Raw genomic sequence first — 21,619 nt, 5'->3', positions numbered from 1 at the left:
CATGTGTGTGTCCTGGATGGTGATTTCATGTGTGTGTCCTGGGTGGTGATTTCATGTGTGTGTTTTTGTTTTTGGCTGAGCCGCGAGGCATGCGGATCTTAGTTCCCCGACCAGGGATCGAACCCGTGCCCCCTGCAGTGGAAGCACGGAGTCCTAACCACTCAACTGCTAGGGAATTCCCAGTAATTTCATGTTTCATGCATCTTTTTAAAAAAATGTCCCCCAATAGATGATCAGCTCCTGTAGTACCCACAGTAGGAGCCCAAAGAACGAACACTTGGATGGGCACAACTGCTATGTGTAAACCCGTTTAATCCTCAAACGGCCCTCTGAGGTTGAGAGTCTTACTATGTCCATTTCACACATGGGGAAATGGAGGCCGCATGAATTCACTTGCTGGGAAGCAGCGGAGCCGGGATTTGAGCCCAGGGGATCTGGCTCCAGGACCCGGGTGCTGAACTACCTCTGCACGGCGTAAATGGCTGTGTCAACATGGGTGCTCTGTCTTTCTTGTCCTTTGGTTGTGGAGGTGGGTGAAGGGACTGCAGGTGACACCCGAGGGGTTGTGCCATCTTGAAGGTGCCCCCCGCAAGCTGAGCGTCTGAGTGTTAGGGGCCGAAGACAGGTGGAGAGTTTGCATCTTGGTCCTGCCTTTGCTGGAGCCTGTCCTTCTGAGGCTCCCTTTTTACAGCTGCGGAGCCGGGAGAGTGACTGCTTTTCCTCCACCACGGGGAATGGGGATGACTGCTGACCTCTGTTCCGGGTGATGGTTCTAGATTCCCGGGGGCGGGGGGGGGGGATTAGAGGCTGGACACAGGGCTCCTCCTAGATGAGCTGTGTGTGTGTGTGTGTGTGTGTGTGTGTGTGTGTGTGTGTGTGTGTGTGTAGCAGACCTGGGATCTTTGTGTGTGTGTGTTCAGGCACATATGGGCAGGTGAAATATAGTTAAGATGAACATGAAGGTAAGAAACTGTGGCTGGCGTCCCCCTGGGGCCTGTGGGAAGGGTTCAGAAAGAGGGGACATCGCCGTGGAGTACTGCCTGTAGAGAGATGGAGTCTGGACCCCATGGTGGGGCACAGGAGGCCCCGGTAAGCCGGCTTCTGCTGATGCCCATCACCCTTTCCCCCCTTCTGGCAACTTATATGCTTTAGCCATTTTGTACTTCTCTTTTTGTCTTTTTTCCTTCTCTCTCTTTCTTACTAACTCTTTTATTTTGGAATAATTTCAGGTTTACAGAAAAGTTGCAAAGATAGTACAGCTTCCCCCCAATGTCAACATCTGAAAAAAAAGTGATTTGTCAAAACTAAGTACAGTACTATTAACTAAGCTGCAGATGTTATTCAGATTTCACCTGTTTTTCCACTAATGTCCTCTTCCTGTCCCAGAGTCCAATCCAAGATCCCACATTGATTTAGCACTTTGAATTCATTTTAATTCTCTGAACGCCCTGGGCTCATTCCCGCCTCTCTTCCTTTGACTCTCTCATTCTCTTTGTCTACAGTGAATTTCCTATTCCCAGCAAACTCCTATTCATCCTGCAGCAACCCCTCTTTCAGTCAGGGATAATATGGGGAGTGGGGCTTTGGGATCTGGCTGTTAGCAATATTAAGTGGGGAGAATTTCCACTGCTCCTTCCGTACTCAGGATCTCTTTGACTCTCATTTTTTTTTTTTTTGATAAATTTATTTATTTATTTTTGGCTGTGTTGGGCCTTCATTGCTGCGCGCAGGCTTTCTCTAGTTGCCGCGAGTGGGGCTACTCTTCGTTGCAGTGCATGGGCTTCTCATTGCGGTGGCTTCTCTTGTTGCGGAGCGCAGGCTCTAGGCACACGGGCTTCCATAATTGTGGCGCGTGGGCTCAGTAGTTGGGGCTCGTGGGCTCTAGAGCACAGGCTCAGTAGTTGTGACGCACGGGCTTAGTTGCTCCGCGGCATGTGGGATCTTCCTGGACGAGGGCTCGAACCTGTGTCCCCTGCCTTGGCAGGCGGATTCTTAACCACTGCGCCACCAGGGAAGTCCCACTCTCATTTGGTTTTTATGTAACCTTCTTTATGCAAATCCAAGCACATGCTGGTGCATGCTATTGCTTACTCCCTGCTCCCCCAGCCATGGTTACTCAAGGTGCTGCGTCTGCAGGTGACCTTCACAGGATCCTGCAGACCGCTGAAGGCAGAGCTGGCACAGAGCTCAGGTCTCTCACATCTGGGAGTTTCAGCGGCTCCTCTGTCCTTCGTGATTATCCGCCTCTATGTTCTTCCGCTGTCCGGTCTGGGGGTGCTTTGGTGTAACACTAGGCTCGGTTTGGTGGGTGGTGGGTTTCCTGTGGTTTCTCGGCAGGCTTCACATTTAGATAAGGTTGCATCATCCTTTTATTGATTTATTTATAAAGTCCCCTTTGGGGACTTTCCTCAGGATGCTGCAGCCTAGGCTGTCACTGGTGTCCCTGCAACCCTTCCACCTACCTCTGCCAAGCAGACCAGGAAACCCCCCAGAATGTTGGACCCCTGGGGTCCCTGACTCCACCCACCTCCGGGGGCTTCGGCGGGCCCCCCCCCCGCCCCCCTCCTCTCTGCTCCTGAGTCCCCTGCTTGGGATGGTCTTCTTCACCCCCATCCTTTAACTCTCCACGCAGCATTAGATTTGTATTGTCTCCCGAATTTAACTTCTGTATAGATCATTCATTTACATGATTGAGAAATAAAGATATAAAAGTGTAGAGAGGGAAGAGTGTATCTCCTGGAAATTGTTATAGGTTGAGAGAAATTTAGGACTCACCTCAACCCAGTACAGCATGAGGGCCTTGTCTGGGTCCTGATCCAAATGAACCAATTATTAAAAAAAAAAAAAAGTTTGTAGGCAGTTAGGGAAATTCAAATATAAACTAAGTATTAGATGATAGTAAGAAACTATTTTTAAGTTTATTAGGTGTGATGATGGAGTTGTGGTATACTTCTGAAAACCCCCTGTCTCTTAGAGCTACATACTGAAGCTTTTAAAGCTAGAGTGATACGATGTGTGGGATTTGCTCTACATTTTCAGTCCTTTCCCAAAAGGTGGGGAGATAAATGAAACTAGAAGGCAAAACGGTCGTAACTGTTGATGCTGGGTGACGGGTAGAAGGATTCACTAGACTATTCTCTCTAGTTTTGTGTGTGTTTGAACACTTCTGTGATAACACAAAATATCCCCATCCAGCCTTGTCCCCCATCAGCCTGGTTCTCCTCCAGTAACCAATGCTGGTTTTATGTATCCTTTATGCAAATACTAATACATATAATTACTCACTCCTCCCTCCCTCCCCTTTTAAGTACCTTGCTACTGGTGCATTTGCTTTTTCCCCACTTTATTATAAGTGCTAGGCAGAATAATGGCCCCTGAAACGCCCCCACCCTAATCCCTGGAGCCTGTGAATGTGTTGCTTTACATGGTAAAAGGGGCTTCGAGATGGGGAGGTGACCCTGAATTACCCAGGGGGACCCAGTCTAGTCACGGGGATCTTTAAAATCAGTCTTTGCTGGCTGTGGTCAGGGGAAGTGTGAGTAAAGGTCAGAGAGACATGGCAAAGCCGGCTTTGAAGCCGAAGGAAGGGGCCACGTACTGGGGGTTGAGTATGGCCTCCTGAAGCTGGAAAAGGCAGAGAACTGAATTCTCCGCTGGAGCCTCCAGAAGGGAAGGCAGTCCTGCTGACACCTTGATCTTAGCTCGCACTCCTGCCCTACACAAATGTTATATAAACGTGTGTTTAGGTTTGTGCTAATTTGTTAAGCAGCAATAGGAAACAATTACGTTCTGTCTTGGAGCTATTTCTGTGTCAGGGCAGAGATGGCAGAAGCACCAGCCTGGAGTCTGACAGATCCGGGCTTGAGTCCCAGCTCTGCCACGTTCGCTGTGCAATTTTGGGCGAGTTACATCCCTTCTCTGGGCCTGTCTCCTGTCTGTAAAAAGGCGATAAAAGCACCTGTCTCACGGGGTGCTCTGAGGGTTAAATCCTACAATGCATCCGAAACATTCAGCACAGTGTCTGGCACATAGTAAATGCTCAAAAAAAAAAAAAAGCTGTGAATAACACTATTAACACTATAATTATTAGCGCAAGGCACTTTCCCTGGGTTCTCCAGGCCCCATTGTCCTGTCTTTTGACTCCTTATAAACCTGGGAGGCGGCCCGTAAGTTAGCCCTTGTTTCTGCAGCAAACACCCTCTCTTGCCTGGGTCTGGCGTGCTTGCTTCCCTCTGTGTGGGAGCCCTATTTCCCTAGAAGGTACTCAGCAGCCTGAGGACCGGGCTCTGTTCCAACCGCTTGGTGCTGGATATCAGGGTTGCAAACTGCTCGAATGATTGATCCATTAGCAGGCAGCTTCCAGAGATGGTTCCCTTCTTCCCAGACTCAAGGTTCCCTCCTTCCCACACCAAGGACAGGTCAAGGGCAATGTCAGACCCAGGCAGGCCAGGCTCCCGTGCTGCTTCCACATGGCACAGACCCTGAGAGTGATGGGAACCTCCTGGATCCCTCTCACGGTCCCCAGCAGCCAGCTTTTGCACGAGCTTGCCGCTTCCTGAGGCCGGCCACTTACTGTGGGTAGTTCTGGTTATTACAAAGGTTTCCTCCCCGCCTGTGACCCCTGTCCCTGTTCTGCCCTCTGGGGCCACCTGGAAAGGGTCTGCTTCCCTTTCTGCCTTTTAGATGAGTGACGGGTGGCAGGAGTGCAGGCTTGGGGGGCAGAGCCTTGGGGTCCAGTCTCAGCTCTGCCACTGACATGCTGGGTGGCCTTGGGATTATGTGAGTCTTTTGTGAACCCTGTTTTTTTCCTTCCTCCCTTCCTTCCTCCCTTCCTTCCTCCCTTCCTTCCTTCCTTCCTTCCTTCCTTCCTTTCTTCCTCTCTCTCTCCCTCCCTCCCATCCTTCCTTCCTTTCCTTTTTTCTTCCTTCCTCCCTCCCTCCCTCCCTCCCTCCATCCTTCCTTCCTTCCTTCCTTTCTTCCTTCCTTCCTTCCTTTCTTCCTCTCTCTCCCTCCCTCCCTCCCATCCTTCCTTCCTTCCTTCCTTTCCTTTTTTCTTCCTTCCTTCCTTCCTTTCTTCCTCTCCCTCCCTCCCTCCCTCCCATCCTTCCTTCCTTCCTTCCTTCCTTCCTGCCTTCCTTCCTTCCTTCCTTCCTCCCTTCCTTCCTTCCCTCCCTCCCTGCAGTGGCAGCACGGAGTCTTAACCCCTGGACCACCAGAGAAGTCCAGAATCCTGTTTTCATAATCTGTCAAAACGGAGCGAAATACCCACCTTTCAGGATCGTTGTGGGACCCTGTGGAAAACACCCCCGTCTAGTGAACACCCAGTAAGTGCTGTGTCCCTTCCCTCCACTCCAGGCCACTCCTGGGCTCCTTAACTGCTCCCTGGGGAGGAGGTTTGGAGGCGGCCCCACCCCTCTCTGCTACTCTGGCAGGGATGGGCCAGCCTCCAGGGTTGGCCAGCAGTAACGCCTGGAGTCTTTCTTCTGCTGCGGGACAGCCTCTGCCTCAGTCCTTCCCTGCCCGACTTCTGCCTTCTCTGGGCTTCGGCTTCCCAGCTGGGAAGAGGAGAGAGGTCTCCTGTTTGGGGGGAGCATCATCCTATCTCACTGCTGAGACGGAGGCCCGGCCAACCTCTCCCTCGCCTCTTCTCTGGCCTCACTGTGCCTGGGGGCGCGGAAACTCCCCTCTCCTCTGCCACAGTCCCACAGATGCTAGCGCTCCCGCTCGGCATAGAAACACGGCTTATTTTTAGTTCTGGCCCTGGTCCATCACACGGTACCCCTCCCTGCGTGAACTTGTCCAGATCTGCTTAGAACCACAGGAATGCTCTCGGTCAGTGCATTTACATGGGCTGCGCTCCTATTTCTCTCTCTGGTGGCCCCGGTTGCTTGTACGCAGTCTGTTTCTGCCACAGACACTCTCCAGCGTGCCTCCCAACTCCTTCCCCATCTCCGCTACCCGCCCCCACCCCTCCCTCCAGAAGAGAGGAACAGTCCCAGGAAAACCCCGAAGCTGGAAGGGACAAAGGAAGGCAGTGGCGTGTCGATGCACACCCGCCCCACGCACGCGTGCACGCGCTGTGTCCTGCTTTCCATGGCACGGGGCTGGCCGTGGCTGGATCAGCTCAGTTCTCCGAGGCAAAGTGGTTAACCGAGGTATTACGACACTTTCCCCCTCAATTTAAATTTATGACGAACAAACAAACAAGCACCCGCTCTGGGGACAAAGAGTCAAAAGCCGGCCCTGACGCAGAGCGGCAGGCTTCTAAGCTGAGGCAGGCGGCGTCTCCCCAGGGCCGGCAGAGAACACTCCTGCGTTCCAAGAGCCTTTAGCTGGAAGCCCACTGTCAGCGTAGCCCCTGCTGGGGATTGTTCCACTTCTGATTCTAGACGGGAAGCTCCTTGCGGACATGGGACATTTTGTTCTCAACTTTTAAAATCTCCAGTTCCTCAGGGTTAAACCCCAATTCCTCAGGGCCTGTGATATGATGCCCATACCTTAACGGTGCATCTGGTCCCCACTCACCCTCCCCCAACACACACACCCTGGACACTAGGTTGTTTCTTTTTTAAAAAATATATATATTTATTTATTTTTGGCTGCATTGGGTCTTCGTTGCTGCGCGCGGGCCTTCTCTGGTTGCAGTGAGCGGGGGCTACTCTTCGTTGCAGTGCATGGGCTTCTCATTGCGGTGGCTTCTCTTATTGCGGAGCACAGGCTGTAGGCGCGCAGGCTTCAGTAGTTGCGGTGCGCGGCTTCAGTAGTTGCAGCACGCGGGCTTTATTAATTGTGGCTTGCGGGCTCTAGAGCGCAGGCTCAGTAGTTGTGGCCCATGGGCTCAGTTGCTCCGTGGCATGTGGGATCTTCCTGAACCAGGGCTCGAACCCATGTGGCCTGCATTGGCAGATGGGTTCTTTTTTTTTAGAGTTCTTTTATATATATTTTAAATATACATGTGCAATACATTAAAATATATAGAGATGTGTGAATATATATTTACATATATATGTAAATAAATAAATACATATATGTATATCTATCTCACAGAGGGCATACATACGCACGCTCTCATGTCTGTGCACATACCCCAACAGGACCCATCTATACGTAAACCAGATGCAGTCCATATCAGGCCAACTCGGACACAAATGAGAGCCCTGACTTAGCAGATTGCAGACTGCAACTGCATTGGAGCAACCGTTCAGTTTCTTCTACCAAGTGTAAGGCCATTTAGAAATACACTGAGAAGACCTCCTTTGGGTGTGTGGCAGAGCCCAGGGCCCCTCTGGCAGTGCACAGTTTGCCTGAGTAAGGACTGCAGGATTGAGATGTGAAGGAGCTATCAAGGAGGAGGGACTTGTGTTGTTTTGGGTCCTGAAACTAATAAGCAAACTTCCGTAGAATGACTTTAGCTCCAGGAGCAATGCACTAGTGTCAGAATCCTTACTGATCTCAGCTTTAAGCAAATTTCAGGAGGAAGCGAAGAGAAGTGTGTGTTGCTGCCACTCGTCACCATCCAGCTTGACCCAGAGAACCGGGCACAGCTTTTAGGGGTGGATAAGTTCAAAGGTCAATCAGGCAGACTTGTAAGGTAAAAAGAAGTTACTTAAATGGAAGGACTTGAAAGCAACATGAGAGGTGACAGGTACTGGTTTGGGTTTATAAATGTTCCAAGAAGCCAAACCTTGTGTATGGCATCATTTGCAGCGATATCATTAACATTATTAATGATCATCATGACATATTTATAGATACAAAAATAGAGCAAAGCAATTCTAGAAGAGGAGGTGAAAGAGAAGGTGAGGGTCTCTGTGCAGCCCAAATGTCAGCACACTTCAGGAAGCTTCAGAACCAACAAAGACTGAGAGGCACGTATTCCTGCAGTATGTAGCCAGCAAGGGGACATGCATATTCTCTTCTTCTTCCCCCTGTGTGTGACTGTACATTTCCCCACCTTTCCCCCCTGTAGTACATATCCACGCACACTTTAAAAGAGTGACAGGTGATTCTTAACCACCGTGCCACCAGGGAAGTCCCTAGGGTGTTGCTTGAAGCTGGTGGGCACGCTGCCCCTCCGACCTGGCCTCCCGCTGCTCCTTCAGCTGATCCGTCTCCCCCACTCCTTCCCTCTCTGGGGCTCGCTCCAAAGGACCCGACCCGTACCGGAGATGGCTCGTTGGCTGGAGGCGTGGCACAGCCCTGCCCACTCCGTGCATCCCTGTCATCTCCCCTGTTTTGCTCCCTCTGTTGACTTTATCACCAGCTGACATGGTATATGTTGATGTTTCTGGTCTTTGCCTCCATCCACTTGAATGTGAACTTCACGGGGGCCGTGGCGAGTCCTTACGTTTGCCGCTGTATCTCCAGGGCCTAGATGGCGTCCACGGTGGGTGCTGATACTTATTTGTTGAAAGGGAAGCAAGGGCTCAGTATGTGTGGATGGATGAGTGACTTATAGTGGAAGCCTCTCAGGACAGCTGGGCCCCTGGATAAGGGACCGTCCAGGGAGGGAGAGCTGGGCCCGTGTAGCATCCCCCTACCCAAGAGGGCTGAGTGACCACCTGCTAGCAAAGGCAGGACACACAGAGAGGGGAGGGCTGGTGTGTGTGGGCTCCCCAGAAGGCTGTGTCAGGCGTGGCCAGAGACGAGGGGTCCCTGGTCGGCAGCCAGCCCTTGCAGCCCTTCCCTTCCTGTCCAGTGAGTCAGCCAGGCCTGGAAATGTGCTAGGGAAGTGGCCCTCTCAGGAGTGCAGCAGGGCTAAGGGTCAACAAAACAAGAACCTGCTCAACTGCCCTCCCCCTCTGCCCATCAGAAGGAAGCACCCCGCCCGCATCTCCATCGCAGGCTGCTGGGCCCCAGAAAGTGAGAGGACGCATCCCCGGCGTTTCGGCCCCCAGCCTGTGGTCCTCTGTGATGCCCCCGAGGAAACGATGCAAAGCCCCTCCTGCCCGCTGATGCTCGTCTCCTGGTCCCTTGATTTCTGGAGTTCAGGCTAGAAGGGGAGGGCGAGCTGCCTGTGCGGACCCTTCTGCTTCTGGCTTTCTTCAGCTGTTGTCTTGTTTCCCCCTCCCCTTCTCCCCTTCTTGTGGGTCTCATCACACAGATTGTTTCCGGTTCAGTATCTGTCGCCCCTCTAGACTGCAGGTCCTTTGTGTTCATTTGCTGCTGTGTCCTCAGTGTGTGACACCCTGTTTGTAAATGAACGACTATGTGAATGAAGGAGGAAGGAAGGAATTTTGTCCCCTTGGGCTGGTCAGAGAGGCTTTGACAAATGTAGGTGCTTAATAAGCAGGGGCAGCAGGGTACCCCTCGTGATCACGCCAGCTGGTCCAGACCTCTCCCGTGTGGGGCTGTGTTCTGGAGAAAGTCCTGCTGAGGCAGCCCAGGTAGCCCTGGGGCTCTGGGGACAGGGTAGAGGGCCTGGTGGATAACACTTTTTCCTCAGGTCCACACAACTCACACCTATAGCACTTTCCAGCAATAGAAAGGCCAAGGAGAAAGGCTTCCCATATTATGTAAGGCAGAGCCTGAAACTGAATTGGGAGAGGAAAGTGCGGGGGCTACTGGGGTACATGCCTCTCTTTCTCTTTACTCCTGCCTGCGTGCTTCTCTGTTGTGGGACCAGAAAAAGGCAGGGGGGATGAGAAGGACACGGAAGTCTTCTCCTCATCTTTTATTCATATATTCAGTGAATATTTATGGGCCGACTATGTGCCTGACAGTGCAATTGAGCCAAGGACAGAGAGCTGAGTAGACTCAATCCCCAGCCCCAGGGAGCTCACAGCTGGGCAGGGAGACAGACAGGCAAACGGTCCCAGGACAAGGCCACAGCTGCTCTGGTGGGCTCTATGTAGGGATGCTGTGGGGACAGAGGAGATACTCTGAGTGTGGGACTTGGTGCAGTCTGCATGGAGGAGGTGCCATCAGAAAAAGGCCTTGAAGGATGAATAGGAGTTCGACATGTAAAGAAAGGGAGGGGGTGGGGAAGAGAGAGAGTACACTACAAGCCGAGGGAGTAGCAGCTGGCAAGGCGGGAAGTTGGGGACGGGCTCTGTCGGTCTGGGGTAAGGGGCTTGGGCGTCAGGGTGGTGAGAGAGGGGACCGGGGTCAGAGGGAGAAAGTGTGGCCAGAGCACCTGCTACTCCAGGCTGAGAACTTGGGCTTGCTCCCGAGAGTGGCGGGCGGGGGTGCATCTAGGCCTCACCCTGGTGTGCTGGTTATTTTCTGTTTGCCTCCCTCTGCCAACCCTCTCTAACCTGCTCTGACCTTGTACACTGCTTCACCCGGCCTCCTGGACCATCTGTTTGGAGGGCAGGAGGAGACCGACGTTGGGGTATTTATCGTCCGGGATCTCAAATTCCTTTAAGACTCTCTCCCTCCCCACCCTCTCTCTGCCCTTTTGCTTTGGGTGCGGTTGATCCAGCTCTGTAATTCAGCCTCACTGGCCAAAGCCACGATGGATCACCAAAGCCACAGTGATGAGTTTGGGGAGGGATTTGGGCTCCACCCAGGGCCAGTGAGACTTCAGCTGCGGTTTCTGCGGGAGAGGTAGGGGTTCCTCCCTGATGAGCTTGAACCTGGATGCACAAACCCTGGCACCACGGTCTCCATTTGTCATCACATGTGGCCTGAGGAAGACAGCTGCTGAGAAATGGAGAGAATTCAGGTCTTTGAGGTCCCAGGCAGCCCAGCCTGACCCCTGGACCTTTCAGTTAAGTGAGCTCCTGTTTCCTATTTTGTTTTTGTCGCCCCCCCGCTTTTTTTTGTCACTTGCAGCTGAGAGAGTCCTACACGAAGCAATGGTCATCGTCAAGTTTTGCCTTCCATTCTAGTTCTCTTGGAGATGGTGCCGCAGGTAGAAAGTACCATGGGATTCAGTCAGAACATCACAGCTCTCCACTTAGGCTTCCCCTTCCATCTCGAGCCCGCGTTTGTAAAACAGCACTAACTACGCCTGCCTGCTCTGAAGGAAAAGTGAGAAAAGGAAAGGCAGACCGTAGGGCGGTTTTCAAGCTTTAGTTATTGTTGTTAGAGTTTACGGCCCTTGGGGGCAGAAACTGAGGTGGTGTTTTTGTTTGTTTTGTCCGTCCCACAGAGACTGCCACAGTCCCTCAAAGGAACTGGATGTTGTGCGTGCATATACTCCCCATACGGTAGATGAAGACCAGGTGATCACAGAGATGAAGCATGAAGCCCAGGCAGGCGAAGACTCGGGAACCCGGTGTGCCGGCTCAGCTGAGGACAGCAGTGAAGCCTCTGCTCTGAGGTGAGGAAGAGGCACCAGAGGAGGAGTCTGGCCCCAGGACCAGTTCTGTCAGACCTGATGGGTGACTTGAGGTCACTTCAGCCCCCGGGCCTCAGTTTCCACATCATTCAAATGGGGCCAAGCCTCACCTGCAGGGATCAGCGGGTTCTGTGTTGAAGAGCACACGTGGCCCCCCAGCGCCCTTGCTGCTTGCCGTGTGGAGCCGCGGAGCCACAGGGCGGCCTGGGGGGTGAGAAAGCTGGGGGGCGGGAGGGCCCTCTGCCCCTCCCTCCACCTGGGTTCTTTGATTCCTGGGGTGTGAGGGTTTTGTTTTTTTTTTTTTTTTTTTTATGTGGACCGTTTTTAAAGTCATTATTGAATTTGTTACAATATTGCTTCTGTTTTATGTTTTGGTTTTTTTGGCCGTGAGGCATGGGATATTAGCTCCCCGACCAGGGATCAAGCCCACACCCTCTGCACTGGAAGGCAAAGTCTTAACCACTGGACCGCCAGGGAAGTCCCAGGGTGTGAGGTTTTGCAGACAGGCCTGTTCTCCCCAGGATGGGGCAGGAAGCTGAGACACTGAGGGGTTAGAGATTGCTCAAGGCCGTGTGGCAGCGTCAGGACTCACGCCCCAGCTGGCCTAGCACAGGCCTCTGCCCACCTGTCTGGACAGCAGGTGCCCCCTAGGGCTGCCCACGGACAGCTGTGCTCCATAAATTCTGAGGGGTGGGCTCAGGGCCCTGCTGGCCTGGCCGCTCTGAGGTGGCCTTGCTGCGGCCTGGCTGGTGAGGGCGCTGGAGGCCCAGGTTCCCTGCGGTTTCCTCTGGGTGGTGGTGCAGCCAGCGGTCCTGCGAGAGGTGGGGACTCCGAGGGGAGGCGCAGATGCTGTCTGTTTTGCTGGGCCTGGGCCCTGAGTGGCTCTTCCGGCCATTGTGCTCTGGGTCATGAACAGAGACCAGGATGCCTCTGTAGCCTTTGTAGTGGACGCAACACCCTGTACTTCCCGGCATGGCAAGGAGGCCCTTGAGTGTGGTCACTTACGGGAGGCCTCCCAGACCTGCCTTCCTCCCCTTCCCCTGGACTCCATCCTCCTCCAGAGGACGTGACCCTCTTCGTGGTGGAGGCCTCTGGCCACTCAGCTCTCCCCATGACGGGCAGCCATGCGCCCAGATGTCCTTGGGTCCCGGCCACACAACAGATCAACAGCACAGTGAACATTTTCTGACTTAAGGGCTTTACACACTAATCTTGTGAACAGTTCCACGAAATTGTCACTGTAGTTACCACTCCTTCCCGTTAAAATGAAGGAACCTGAGGCTTAGAGGGGTCCAGTAACCCCCCCAGGACACAGCAGCAGTGAGTGACAGAGCCAGGTCTCAGACCTCACGTGTCTGAGGCTGGAGCCTGTGTTCGTATCCGCCCGCCATTCTGCCCTCTAGTTAAGCCTAGTACTTTGTGTTTTAGAGGTGGGTAAGGATGAAACAGAGCCACTCATTCATAATTCATTTTTTTAAATAATAAACTTTTAATTTTAGAACAATTTTAGATTCACAGAATTACTGCACAGACGTAGTACAGAGAATTCCTGTACACCCAACGCCCAGTTTCCCCTATTATTGACATCTAACATTAATGTGGTACACACGTCACTAATAATGAACCAATATCAATACCTTATTATTAAGTGAGGTCCACAGTTTATTCAGAATTCTTTATTATTCCCCTAATATTCCTTTTCCATTACAGGATCCCATCCTGGATCCCATGTTACCTTTAGTCATCCTGTCTCCTTGGGCTTCTCTTGGCTGTGACAGTGTTTCAGACTTGCCTTGTTTTTGATGGCCTTGACAATTGGGAGGGATTTTGCAGAATGTTCCTTAATTGGGATTTGTCTGATGTTTTTCTCATGATTGGGCTGGGGTTATGGGTTTTGGGGAGGAAGATCACAGAGGTGAAGTCCCATGTTCATTACATGTCAAGGGTATGTTCTGTCACTATGACCTATGATGTTGGTGTTGACCTTGATCACCTGGCCGAGGCGGTGTTTGTAGCTGTGAAGTTCCTCTTCCTTTCAGTACTTACAGTACTTGAGTTATGCTTTGGGCACTAGGAGGAGAAGCAGCTGGTGACTCTCCGGGGACTAGGGAGAGGGAGAGAGGGCAGAGCAGGGTGATGGCAGGTCTCGTGGAACAGAAAGGGAATTTGCACCTAGCCAGGAGGAGAAGCGGATGGCCTTCCAGGCAGGCTTGACGCAAGAGAAGAGAGACTAGGTCCAGGGTGCGGGCGAGAGCAGCCGCTCAGCCGGGCTCAGCTGTAGGAGGGCGTCAAGGAATTCCCTGGAGAGCCGGGCGAGAGGCGCTTCAGCCCTGGACTCCTGTCTCATTTTCGTGGACTTCATCTCCCAACAAAGTGAGCTGCAATCATCACAGAGACACGCCCACGGAACTGAAAGAAGTCGCTGCTGTTCGTCTGTAAACTCCCCCCTATCTCCCCACTAGACCGCTTTGCCTGAGAGTTCAGGATACGTGAACGTTTGTTATAAATCCTGAAATTATTCTGCGGATCAGCGCCGTTAGATTGCACTATCCTTGGGGGTCGAAAGTGTAAACTTTGCAAGTAAATGTTTAAAATAGACCACAAGTTCCATAACCCTGCTTGGGGAATTTCTTCATTTTATAAAATATATGTACCAGTAATCTCAAAAGATGGAAGTGGCCTGGGCCTTCTTATGTGACCTCAGAGAGACCCTGCATCCTTCAACTTCAGGAGACTGGTGAGGAAAGGGGACTGGGGGGCCAGCTGGACCACGGCAGAGCTGGACTCAGTGGTCAAATCCTGTGTTTACGTTTGTCTGTCTGCCCAGAGTGTGAGCTAAACGGGTGACACAGAATCTGGATAGTGGATCTGAGGGACTTTGGTCACAATTCTTTTTCTTTTTGGCTCCGCCATGTGACTTGTAGGATCTTAGTTCCGCGACCAGGGATTGAACCTGCGCCACGGAATCGACAGCGCGGAGCCCTAACAATTGGGCTGCCAGGGAATTCCCGAGATGCTTTGGTTTGAAGTGGCATCTGTGGTTTTCAGTGCAGCTCCTAGCGTCTGTCACTGTGCCTGGCGTTACACAGTCAGAGAGAAATACCTGTGGAGGTCTGGGGGTCTAGGAGGTGTGCGTTCAATGCAGATACCCCTAGGATAGGAAATGACTTTAGTTGTTGGCAACTAACACAGCAGTGGAGGGCAATCAGCTTCTTGAGAAGAGCACGGTCCTGTGAGAGTGGGACCCAGGACAGAAGTGTGGAGAAGTGCGGAGGGCAGGGCTTCGAGAGCAGGGGTAGGGGAGGCACGGCGGGGCGTGGTGGTGGAAGGGAGGCGCCAAGCGCCTTCACAGGCCTGTGGGAAGCGGCCCTGGTGACATCCTGTTTATAGCCGAGTGACCTCAGATGAGTCACCCCCGGGATTCAGTTTCCCCACTTCTGTGTGACATGGGGAAGGTCAGCTGGTCGGGAGGGGACTCTTTTCCTCATCTTCCCGTCACACACTTGGCGCCGCCACCGCGGCCGCCATCGGCTAGCGGAATGCACCGCGCGCAGGAGCGCAGGGGACTCTGGGCTGAGGGCTTGGGATCCATTACACCTGACCTCACTCTCACAACCCTGGGACACGGGTGCTGTTCCCGCCTTGGCTTTACCGATGGGGAAACTGAGCCTTCCAGAAATTGAATAACACACCCAATGTCACGCGCCAGGGATGCGTGGGTGAAGGGTCGCCACAGCTGGGTCAATCCTGGTCAGGGGTGCGCACACTTTTCTACAAAAAGTAACTATTTTAGGCTTTGTGGGTGACATCGAGTCTTCTGTCCTCCTCCTCCCTCTCTCTCTTTCTTCATCCGTTTAAAAACATACAAGCCAGGGCTTCCCTGGTGGCGCAGTGGTTGAGAGTCCGCCTGCCGATGCAGGGGACGCGGGTTCGTGCCCCGATCCGGGAAGATCCCACATGCTGCAGAGCGGCTGGGCCCGTGAGCCATGGTCGCTGAGCCTGCGCGTCCGGAGCCTGTGCTCCGCAACGGGAGAGGCCACAGCAGTGAGAGGCCCGCGTACCGCAAAAAACAAAACAAAACATACAAACCATTTTCAGCTAGTGAGCTGTACACAAACAGGCCGCTGGCTGGATTTGGCCTTCAGGCCATAGTTGACTGACCCCTGTTAACAGGTAAACAGAGATGCAAGTTGCTGCAGAGTGGCGCCTCTTTCCAGCTTTCAGAGGGGATGTCAAATCCACTCAGAGACCCCGGGCCTGAGAGGGTGGCAGGGTTACCTGTCTGGTCCAGGTGGATGCCGGCTTCTCTGAAGATCTAGTGGGATGTGGGCACCAGGGTCTCTCTGCCCCTCACACCTGTCCCTCCATCTGCCCAGCCTCCCCTCTGCTCCCTGCTCACTGGGACTGGGCCCCTCTTCCTCCTCAGCACCCATCTCGCTTTCTTTTCTCCTGGGACTTCTGCCCCCGGTTGGGTAAGGCCAGCCGAGAGGATCCACAGATCCACAGCTCCTTGTCCCCAAGCCTTTTGCCAGACTGCCTTGGTGGCTGGTGTGGAGTGAGAGGTGCTGAGGCAGAGCAGGGAGAGAAGGCCTGGGGGTGGGGTGCTGCAGCCAGAGGGAGGAATGCCCCAGCCCGGGCAGGAAACTGGGAAACCTCTTTGTTCCTAAGGCGTCTCAGAGTCAAGGAGGTTTGGGAAAGGAAGCTCTGGTGTAAACACAGGTGATGATGTTTGTGTGCAGGGCAGGGGACCAGCCTGTGTGAGCCTGTGCAGAGGCAGCTTGGGAAGCGCTGGGGTCCCTGTTCTGGGCAGCGTAGGAAAGGGTTAAGCCAGGCCCACACGTGGGCTCAAGTCCTGACACCACCATTGACCCACTTTGTGACCTGGTCTGGGTCCTCAACCTCTCCTTGTCTATTAAGTGGGAATAGCAATATCCAGCTCAGCAGGTATCCTAAATTTATTTGCAATCCCCCGAATCATTACTCAGAGTACTCTGCAGTCTTTGGAGAGTGTGTGCAGAGCAGTGACAACTGTCAGTTGCTGGACACTCATGTTCCCAGCTGAACAGGGAGTAGCTCAGCCATCTTGCTTCAGCTCAGTCTCTCCTGTTCACAGTCTATTTGGTGCCACGTTTTTCTCACGTTTGTGTTTTCTGTTGGTGATTTCGCTGTTTAAAATGCCCCCCAAGCACAGCGCTGAAGTGCTAAGGTTCCCACGCACAAGAAGCCTGGGACGTGCCTTGTGGAGAAAGTACCTGTGTTACACCAACTTTGTTCAGGCCTGAGCTGTAGTGCTGTTGGCCGTGAGGTCAGTGTTAACGAAGCAACAATTTATATTAAATAAAGTGTCTTTAGGGAATTACCTGGTGGTCCAGTGGTTGGGACTCCAAGCTTCCACTGCAGGGGGCACGGGTTCGATCCCTGGTCGGGGAACTAGGATCTCGCAAGACGTGTGGCGAGGCCAAAAAAAAAAAAGTGTCTTTAAGCAGAAACACACATAAAACAAGCTAACATATTGACTGGACGATGAAAATGTGACCGCTCACGGGAACCTTGCCCTCCCTGATTCCCCCCACCCACCCCCGGGAACACTGGTTCAATATTCTCTAATTCAGTGTCCACAGTGACCTCATAGGACATCACTACCTAGAACGACAAGAATCAACTGTACTAACTCATTCCATCATCACAACAACTCTTTGGGGCAGAGTCTCATTATCCTCTATATTTTGCTGATGAGGGAATGGCGGCACAGAGAGGTTGCCTAATTTGTCTGAGGTCACACAGGTCTAGGTGGCAGAGTTGGGATCAAAGCCAGGTAGTCCCTTCTGAATTAGGTAAAGCAAGATGCAGAGAACCTCAGGCAGTGCCCGCACATAATGTGTGCTCATCAGGTACCATGTGGTACCACTCTGGCCGTGGTGTTGGAGGTCTCTAATGCCCATTCTGCTCTGATTTTCTAAGGCTTTGTGATTTCTGCCAGTCCTTGCAAGCCTGCCCAGCACTGTAGGAGTGGGCTAGGTCTGCAGGGTGGGGGGTTATAGCTTCAGGAGTGGAAATTGCGACAGACAGACTGTGGGTATGGGAGGAAGGATGCTGGGGGGCAAATGTCAAGGGCTCAGGTGGTGTCCCTGAGGAGCCCGGGGGGAGGCCTGCTGTCCCCTCTCATGGTGCCTTCCTCTCTCCCTCCCTCCCTTCTCTCCTCCTTTCCTTCCTCCCTCCTATCCTTCCTTCTTTCCTTCCTCCCTCCCTCGCTCCCTCCCTCCCTTCCTTCCTTCCTCCCTCTCTCCCTCCCTTCCTTCCTTCCTTCCTTCCTTCCTCCCTCCCTCCCTCCCTCCCTCCTCTCCTTTCCTTCCTCCCTCCCATCCTTCCTTCCTTCCTTCCTCCCTCCCTTCCTTCCTTCCTTCCTCCCTCCCTCCCTCCCTCTTCTCCTTCCTTCTTTTATTTTTTTGAATTTTATTTAATTAATTTATTTAAACAGCAGGTTCTTATTAGTTATCTGTTTTATACATATTACTGTATACATGTCAATCCCAATCTCCCAGTTCATCCCACCACCCCCACCCCCCTGCCGCTTTCCCCCCTTGGTGTCCATACATTTGTTCTCTACATGTCTGCCTCTATTTCTGCCCTGCAAACCAGTTCCTCTGTACCATTTTTCTAGGTTCCACATATATGCATTAATATACGATATTTGTTTTTCTCTTTCTGACTTAATTCACTCCGTATGACAGTCTCTAGATCCATCCATGTCTCTACAAGTGACCCAATTTCATTCCTTTTTATGGCTGAGTAATATTCCATTGTATATATGTGCCACATCTTCTTTATCCATTCTTCTGTCGATGGACACTTAGGTTGCTTCCATGTCCTGGCTACTGTAAAGAGAGCTGCAGTGAACATTGTGGTACATGACTCTTTTTGTTGTTGTTTTTTAATATCTTTATTGGAGTATAATTGCTTTACAATGGTGTGTTAGTTTCTGCTTTATAACAAAGTGAATCAGCTATACGTATACATATATCCCCATATCTCCTCCCTCTTGCGTCTCCCTCCCACCCTCCCTATCCTACCCCTCTAGGTGGTCACAAAGCACCGAGCTGATCTCCCTGTGCTATGCGGCTGCTTCCCACTAGCTATCGATTTTACATTTGGTAGTGTATATATGTCAGTGCCACTCTCTCACTTCGTCACAGCTTACCCTTCCCCCTCCCTGTGTTCTCAAGTCCATTCTCTACGTCTGCATCTTTATTCCTGTGCTGCCCCTAGGTTCTTCAGAACCTTTTTTTTTTAGATTCCATATATATGTGTTAGCATATGGTATTTGTTTTTCTCTTTCTGACTTACTTCACTCTGTAGGACAGACTCTAGGTCCATCCACCTCACCACAAATAACTCAATTTCATTTATTTTTTGGCTGAGCAATATTCCATTGTATACATGTGCCACATCTTCTCTATCCATTCATCTGTTGATGGACACTTAGGTTGCTTCCATGTCCTGGCTATTGTAAATAGAGCTGCAATGAACATTGTGGTATATGACTCTTTTTGAATTATGGTTTTCTCAGGATATATGCCCTGTAGTGGGACTGCTGGGTCATATGGTAATTCTACTTTTAGTTTTTTAAGGAACCTCCATACTGTTCTCCATAGTGGCTGTATCAATTTACATTCCCACCAACAGTGCAAGAGGGTTCCTTTTCCTCCACACCCTCTCCAGCATTTGTTGGTTGTAGATTTTCTGATGATGCCCATTCTAACTGGTGTGAGGTGATACCTCATCGTAGTTTTGATTTTCATTTCTCTAATACTTAGTGATGTTGAGCAGCTTTTCATGTGCCTCTTGGCCATCTGTATGTCTTCTTTGGAGAAATGTCTATTTAGGTCTTCTGCCCATTTTTGGATTGGGTTGTTTGTTTTTTTAATATTGAGCTGCATGAGCTGTTTATTTATTTTGGAGATTAATCCCTTGTCTGTTGATTCGTTTGCAAATATTTTCTCCCATTCTGAGGGTTGTCTTTTCGTCTTGTTTGTAGTTTCCTTTGCTTTGCAAAAGCTTTTAAGTCATTGGGTCCCATTTGTTTATTTTTGTTTTTATTTCCGTTACTCTAGGAGGTGGATCAAAAAAGATCTTGCTGTCATTTATGTCAAAGAGTGTTCTTCCTATGTTTACCTCTAAGACTTTTATAGTGTCTGGTCTTACATCTAGGTCTCTAATCCACTTTGAGTTTATTTTTGTGTATGGTGTTAGGGAGTATTCTAATTTCATTTTTTTTTTTCTAATTTCATTTTTTACATGTAGCTGTCCCGTTTTCCCAGCACCACTTATTGAAGAGACTGTCTTTTCTCCATTGTATATCCTTGCCTCCTTTGTCATAGATTAGTTGACCCTAGGTGCGTGAGTTTATCTCTGGGTTTTCTATCCTGTTCCATTGACCTATATTTCTGGTTTTGTGCCAGTACCATATTGTCTTGATTACTGTAGCTTTGTAGTATAGTCTAAAGTCAGGGAGTCTGATTTCTCCAGCTCCGTTTTTTTCCCTCAAGACTGCTTTAGCTATTCAGGGTCTTTTATGTTGCCATACAAATTTAAAATTTTTTTGTTCTAGTTCTGTAAAAAATGCCACTGGTAATTTGATAGGGATTGCACTGAATCTGTAGATTGCTTTGGGTAGTACAGTCATTTTCACAATATTGATTCTTCCAGTCCAAGAACATGGTATATCTCCCCATCTGTTTGTATCATCTTTAATTTCTTTCATCAGTGTCTTATAGTTTTTGGCATACAGGTCTTTTGTTTCCCTATGTAGGTTTAATCCTAGGTATTTTATTCTTTTTGTTGCAATGGTAAATGGGATTGTTTCCTTAATTTCTCTTTCTGATTTTTCATCATTAGTGTATAGGAATGCAAGAGATTTCTGTGCATTAATTTTGTATCCTGCAACTTTACCAAATTCATTGATTAGCTCTAGCAGTTTTCTGGTGGCATCTTTAGGATTCTCTATGTATAGTATCATGTCATCTGCAAACAGTGACAGTTTTACTTCTTCTTTTCCAATTTGGATTCCTTTTATTTCTTTTTCTTCTCTGATTGCCGTAGCTAGGACTTCCAAAACTATGTTGAATAATAGTGGTGAGAGTGGACATCCTTATCTTGTTCCTGATCTTAGAGGAAAAGCTTTCAGTTTTTCACCATTGAGAATGATGTTTGCTGTGGGTTTGTCATATATGGCCTTTATTATGTTGAGGTAGTTTCCCTCTATGCCTACTTTCTGGAGAGTGTTTATCATAAATCGGTGTTGAACTTTGTCAAAAGCTTTTTCTGCATCTATTGAGATGATCATATGGTTTTTATTCTTCAATTTTTTAATATGGTATATCACATTGATTGATTTGCGTATATTGAAGAATCCTTGCATCCCTGGGATAAATCCCACTTGATCATTGTGTATGATCCTTTTAATGTGTTGTTGGATTCTGTTTGCTAGTGTTTTTGCATCTATATTCATCAGTGATATTGGTCTGTAATTTTCTTTTTTTGTAGTATCTTTCTCTGGTTTTGGTATCAGGGTGATGGTGGCCTCATAGAATGAGTTTGGGAGTGTTTTTTCCTCTGCAATTTTTTGGAAGAGTTTGAGAAGGATGGGTGTTAGCTCTTCTCTAAATGTTTGATAGAATTCACCTGTGAAGCCATCTGGTCCTGGACTTTTGTTTACTGGAAGATTTTTAATCACAGTTTCAATTTCATTACTTGTGATTGGTCTGTTCATATTTTCTATTTCTTCCTCGTTCAGTCTTGGAAGGTTATACCTTTCTAAGAATTTGTCCATTTCTTCCAGGTTGTCGATTTTATTGGCATAGAGTTGCTTCTAGTAGTCTCTTAGGGTGCTTTGTATTTCTGCTGTGTCCATTGTAACTTCTCCTTTTTCATCTCTAATTTTATTGATATGAGTCCGCTCCCTCTTTTTCTTGATGAGTCTGGCTAAAGGTTTATCAATTTTGTTTATCTTCTCAAAGAACCAGCTTTTAGTTTTATTGAGCTTTGCTACTATTTTCTTTGTTTCTATTTCAGTTGTTTCTGCTCTGATCTTTATGATTTCTTTCCTTCTACTAATTTTAGGTTTTGTTTGTTCTTCTTTCTCTAATTGCTTTAGGTGTAAGGTTAGGTTGTTTATTTGAGATTTTCTTGTTTCTTGAGGTAGGCTTGTATTGCTATAAACTTCCCTCTTAGAACTGCTTTTGCTGCCTCCCATAGGTTTTGGATCTTTGTGTTTTCATTGTCATTTGTCTCTAGGTATTTTTTAATTTCCTCTTTGATCTCTTGGTTATTTAGTAA

At 50.0% G+C, this 21,619-nt stretch overlaps 1 long non-coding RNA gene across 3 annotated transcripts in view; it reads left to right on the top strand.

Moving 5' to 3' along the window:
* Positions 1 to 21,619, top strand: part of LOC113612888 (uncharacterized) — a 37,083-nt gene that overhangs the window by 7,806 nt on the left and 7,658 nt on the right. The window contains exons 2-4 of one of the 3 annotated variants that reach the window (XR_003430011.1): positions 5,183 to 5,324; positions 11,096 to 11,266; positions 12,995 to 15,140. This is a non-coding gene — a long non-coding RNA (uncharacterized LOC113612888). Of the gene's footprint in view, positions 1 to 5,182; positions 5,325 to 11,095; positions 11,670 to 12,994; positions 15,141 to 21,619 lie in introns of those variants that run through there. The other 2 variants (XR_003430010.1, XR_003430009.1) reach the window with 2 other exon arrangements.

This window comes from Aethalodelphis obliquidens, unplaced genomic scaffold (genome assembly GCF_003676395.1).
Source record: "Aethalodelphis obliquidens isolate GAN/ISIS:26980383/991018 unplaced genomic scaffold, ASM367639v1 scaffold83, whole genome shotgun sequence".
NCBI classification, from domain to species: Eukaryota; Metazoa; Chordata; class Mammalia; order Artiodactyla; family Delphinidae; genus Aethalodelphis; species Aethalodelphis obliquidens.
This window is presented reverse-complemented; position numbering and strand designations above follow the sequence as displayed.